At 47.6% G+C, this 5794-nt stretch overlaps 1 non-coding gene across 1 annotated transcript; it reads right to left on the reverse strand.

Annotated features, from left to right (window-relative positions):
* Nucleotides 1–4905: 4905 nt before the first annotated feature.
* Nucleotides 4906–4977, reverse strand: TRNAA-UGC. Its single transcript has one exon. It is a non-coding gene; the product is annotated as a tRNA-Ala (tRNA).
* Between the last annotated feature and the right edge of the window lie 817 nt (nucleotides 4978–5794).

Consider the following 5794-nt stretch of genomic DNA (forward strand, 5'->3'; position numbering starts at 1 on the left):
GAGTTATTTTTTCCAATATGCATTACTTTACATTTATCCACATTAAATTTCATGTGCCATTTTGTTGCCCAATCACTTAGTTTTGTGAGCTCTTTTTGAAGTTCTTCACAGTCTGCTTTGGTCTTAACTATCTTACCCCTCTCCATTCTGAGAATTTACCATTAATTCCTACCCTTTGTTCCCTGTCTTTTAACCAGTTCTCAATCCATGAAAGGACCTTCCCTTTTATCCCATGACAGCTTAATTTATGTAAGAGCCTTTGGTGAGGGACCTGGTCAAAGGCTTTCTGAAAATCTAAGTACACTATGTCCACCAGATCCCCCTTGTCCTCATGTTTGTTGACCCCCTCAAAGAACTCTAATAGATTAGTAAGACACGATTTCCCTTTACGGAAACCGTGTTGACTTTTGCCCAACAATTTATGTTCTTCTATGTGTCTGACAATTTTATTCTTTACTATTGTTTCAACTAATTGCCCTGTACCGATGTTAGACTTACTGGTCTGTAATTGCCGGGATCACCTCTAGAGCCCTTTTAAAATATTGGCGTTACATTAGCTAACTTCCAGTCATTGGGTACCGAAGCCAATTCAAAGGACAGGTTAAAAACCATTGTTAATAGTTCCGCAACTTCACATTTGAGTTCTTTCAGAACTCTTGGGTGAATGCCATCTGGTCCTGGTGACTTGTTAATGTTGAGTTTATCAATTAATTCCAAAACCTGCTCTAGTGACACTTCAGTCTGTGACAGTTCCTCAGATTTGTCACCTACAATTTGGCAATGTTTATGCTCCATTCTAGGATTTGACTTCCACTTTTTAAAGGAAGTCTTTTTGTCTCTCACTGCTTCTTTTACATGGTTGTTAAGCTCCGGTGGCTCGTTTTTAGTTCTTTTACTGTGTTTCTTAAATTGGGGTATACATTTAAGTTGGGCCTCTATTATGGTGTCATAAAAGTGTCCATGCAACTTACAGGAATTTCACTTTAGTCACTGTACCTTTTAATTTCTGTTTAACTAACCCCCTCATTTTTGTATAGTTCCCCTTTTTGAAATTAAATGCCACAGCATTGGGCTGTTGAGCTGTTCTTCCCACCACAGGGATGTTAAATGTTATTATATTATGCCGTTTATTTCGAGCAACTGCAGTTATTCAGGAGAGTACAGACAGGCAGAGTTTCCCCTCCCGAGGTAGGTCTCGGTTAGATAAACAATTAAGGCAAGCATTTATACCTTTTGTGACATATAGTAAGGAGCAACAACTGCATTTTGTTTGTACATATTCCTTTCTGATAGCTTACTTCTCTCAGCAATTTCTGCTACAATCTGCATTCTATTCTTATCTAACACAAGGTTGAAAACCAGCATCTCTTACAGTTCTTTTCCGCTCGCCCACGCCCTGCTTGGAAGTCTCCCGTTATTAGCTGTTAGTTAGCCTGGTAAATATCAAGTCCCTGAGAAAACACAGTTATACGAAGCGAAACAAAATCACAAACAGAAATGTCATTGGAAATTCAAAAATTAAAAAGGAAAATGCAATTCCCATGACTTCATTGTATCTGGGCCATTCCTGTATCGAGAGTACCCGCTAAGGGCCCTGTGTGCTTATGGGAAACCTGGAGGAACTCATAGCACAGCCTGGACATGAAACTCAAATGCTCCCAGGTGCCACAGTAAAACCCTTTCCCTGCTGTGGTGATGATGATTTTATGAAAATATGCTAATGAGTGTGAATATAATGTAACTGGAACATGCTTCATGCAAAAGGTCTCTTGTGCAGTATCATTACAAAGCTTATTATCTACTGTGTGTGTTCAGCCTATTTGTATGAACCGATCATTCCTGTATCTGAAGTTAGAAATATGAACTATAACTCTGAGGTCCTGTTGTAATGATGCAAAGTGTGGGCCATTAATAGTGGTTTGGACTCTTGATGGCTCCCATTAACCAGGACAATTGACTGGAGATGGCTCTGTCCTGCACCATCTGTGAGTCAGGCCAGGAACAATGAAGGCTTGGGGTCTCACAGGTCATGTCACCTGGTACAGGAATCCATCTTAAACCTGGGGCTTTTCCCCAGGAGAGAGACAAAAGATTCCTGCCTTGTACCAAAGCTGTATAAGGGGGTGGAACAGAAGAAAGGTGGCTGCAGTCATGAGAAATCCCCTAGCTACCACCTGAGCTGGAACAAGGACTATACCAGGTGAAAAGATTGGGCCCAGACAAGAAACAAGTCTAGTCTGCAAAAGAAGCTTATTGGAAGATCTCTGAGGGTGAGATTTTATCTGTATTGAGTTTCATACTGTATTGGTCTTAGACTTGCATGTTTTTGTTTTATTTTGCTCTATGGAGAATACAAACTCCACAGAGAAGGAAAAGTTAATGCCTTAGAAAAATCTGTGTGTGTTAGAGTGTCTAGGAGCCACTCTCCTATAGCTTCTTTTCTCTGATTTCCTTTAGAAAATCTGAAGCAGGGAGCAGAAAACCATTGTCTTTTCTGAGGTGTGAGCTCAGGACCTACTGAGTATGAGTCTGACATGCTGCCAGCTATGCTAAGAAGGCCCAGGAAAATGTTTAGGCTTAGTGCATATAAGATCATCCTACAGCAGTGACTGGAGCAGGGAAGGAACTGGAAGAAGCAGAGAGATCTGGTGCCCACAGACCTGTCCTGGCCTCTTTCTCAGCAGCAAAGAAATCAATTTGCCCTTCCAGTGAACAATCTGCTGGAACTAATGGCAGCACAGGGGCGATGTTTCTAAAGTATGCACCCACCTCTACATTTTAGAACTTACTCTCCTTTTTCTAGTGTAGCACTTTGTATATGAATTAGGCAAAACAAACTACACAGGTAAGAGAAACAAGGTCTTGAGAGAAAGCTTGAACTCATAACCCCAACAGATGGCCCCTCTGCACTAACCAGTTGCACCCCTAAAGATGTTTTTTAAACACATTTGGGAAGCAGGCAGTTATCAGTCTCTGTGGTTCACACCTTTGCCTGGTAATTGAAAAGCTGCTGGTTCAAACTTAACTCAAGATGCGGCTTTTCAGCGATGAGACTCCAGTACATTTTAACAGGAAGAAAATCTCCTCTATTCTGGCTTTGCCCCATTAGACTCCTTCTGCCCATCTTCTCCCCCTCCCCCAGTCTCTTTCCTTCCCCACTGGGGCCATGCAGAGAGGAGCCCCAGTCAGTCTCTGTCACAGAGAGTCTGTATCCCATAAAGGGAGGGAGGGGTCTCTCTAAAACATTGATAATGAGGAGGGGAGTGGTGTGCGTGGTTAGGGGGGGAAAGGATGGAGAACTAACAGTGGGGCACAGAGAGATTCCTCCAGATTGGGAAGATCCCCTGCTGCCCCCCATCAGCCAGCTGTGAGAAGAACAACTGTGGGGGTGGTGGGGTCTCCACATGCTGCCCCCGCCCCAACTGCCAACTCTGCCAACTGTGGCAATGGGAGCTGCGGGGGTGGAGTCTGCGGGCAGCAGTGCGCAGAGACGCCCCTGGCCCTCCAGCTTAGGGGCTGTGGGTTGCTTTTGGGAGATGCCCGAGGTAAATTCTGCACCCCTCACCCTCTCCTGCAACCCCTGCCCCAGCCCAGACCCCACACCTGCACCCAAACTCCCTCCAAGAGCCTGCCCCCCACACTGCCTCTGCACCCCAACCCTCTGACTGAGCCCAGACCCTGCACCCAAACTCTCCCAGAGCCCAACCCCTCTCCCTCCCACAACCAAACTCCTTCCCAGAGCCTTAGGCAGGTGTGCGTGGCAGGTGGGGCAGGACTTGGTCCCATTCTGGGCACCACCAAAAATTATACAAACCTGCCACCCCTGTCCAGCCCAATCTTCTGCTGATGCACCTCAGCCCACACCCATGCAGGGTTTGAAGCTTTCGTTGCTTAAATTCCAGGACACGGAGGGATTTCAGCTCCCCTTTGCCCAGAGGGAACCTTCACCCCACTCCTAACCAGGTTCTTGTCCATGGGATCACTGTAGGGGGGCTGGTCCCTCGGTGTCTTTTCTCTCTCTAGGACAGGCCAGGGTGCAATAACTGGGGGCATCTGAGCACCGAGGACCTTCTGTGGGGCTGCCATTCCCCTTCCCCTTCTGTTGTCCCATCTGCCATTGACTCCAGCCTTTTTTCTATCCATCGTCAGCACCATCCCAAGCCAGCAGCACTCGCCTCAAAAAGACAGAGTCCTGTGGCACCTTACAGACTAACAGACGTATTGGAGCATAAGCTTCTGTGGGTGGATACCCACTTCGTCAGGTGAATGTAGTGGAAATTTGCAGGGGCAGGTATAAGTATGCAGGCAAGAATCAGTCTAGAGATAAGGAGGTTAGTTCAATCAGGGAGGATGAGACCCTCTTCTAGCAGTTGAGGTGTGATCACCAAGGGAGGAGAAACTGCTTTTGTAGTTGGCAAGCCAGTCACAGAATTCCCACTCCATTCATCTGACGAAGTGGGGATTCACCCACGAAAGCTCATGCGCCAATATGTCTGTTAGTCTAGAAGGTGCCACAGGACTCTGTCGCCTTTTACAGATCCAGACTAACACGGCCACCCCTCTGATACTCAAAAAGACAGTGTCCCCTGCTGGGAGTAAATCATTGACCCCTCTCCTCCCTGAGCACTGACTGCCCCTCTGTTTCCTTGCCTCGCAGTCTGTGCAGATGGGACCTTTCCCTCCAGTGCTGGAGGATTCGCCCTTCTCATCTACCATTGTCCCAAGCAGCACAGCGGGTGGGAATCTTAAATGTACCGAGGTGACTTAGGAGCAGAACCCCCCCCCCCGACCTTCCATGCAATTGTCACTTGCCCCTCACTGAGCAGGACTGAAACTGATGCAGGGAGACTGGTGGGCCACATCCCCTCTGGGAATGAGCAAAGCAGCAGGGTGAAAAAATGATCATGAAGATGCTGGGGATTGAACCCAGGGCCTCATATATGCAAAGCATGGGCTCAACCACTGAGCTACATCCCCTAGCAGGTTGTGTTTGCTATGGGTTACACTCAGAGCCCTCCTGTTTCCAGAGCATCCAGTGACCTATAAGCTTCACGAGAAGCCCATTCCCCTCTCTGAGGACCAATCCTGCTCTCCTGGAGGTGACTTGTTCATAGGGGTCACTTTTCAGCAGGGCCAGATTCTATGTGTGGGGCAGAGAGAGTGGCTGCCCTGGTCTCAGGGTGCAGAGATACACTCAGCCCTCTCCCCTACATTGGGTTGGGGGTGCAGCAATCCCCTGCTGCAAGGTCATAGTGGGGGATGCTGTGAGCAGCTCAACACCTCACCCTGGTGGCAGAAGTGGTGTGCGGAGCTCCAGGTGTTTCTAGGATCTGCTATTTCCACCTGCCTGTAAACTCCAGCCTTCCCCAGCACATTCACTGCGGTGCAATTGGGTCACTGTTTCCATGGCTGAACAGCAAAGAATGGCGCCCAGTTTCCCTTCTATCGGCAGCAGGATTAGCCTGTGTCGGTGGTTAATGAGGTGGATCTAGTTGTAGATTGTTATTCGTTCCCCACCTTGACAATTCACACCGTCCCTTTCCCAGGCAGATTCCCAGCACCTCAGTGATCCTGGTAGCAGGGTTGGGTCCTGAGATTTTCAGGGTTCTTTTCCCCTCCACCTGGAGTGAACTCAGCTTTTCCCCCATCCCAGACAATCCATGAAATAACAACAGGAGCATAAAGAAAGAGGGGAGGGAACATCTCACGGCCAGGGCTGGATGTGCCCAGAGCCCCCTGCTTGTCCATTGTTTCCATGGAATTTGGCCCCCTGCTTTGCACAAGGGACAGAGAA

The sequence above is a fragment of the Mauremys mutica genome, unplaced genomic scaffold, assembly GCF_020497125.1.
Source record: "Mauremys mutica isolate MM-2020 ecotype Southern unplaced genomic scaffold, ASM2049712v1 Super-Scaffold_100036, whole genome shotgun sequence".
NCBI lineage: Eukaryota > Metazoa > Chordata > Testudines > Geoemydidae > Mauremys > Mauremys mutica.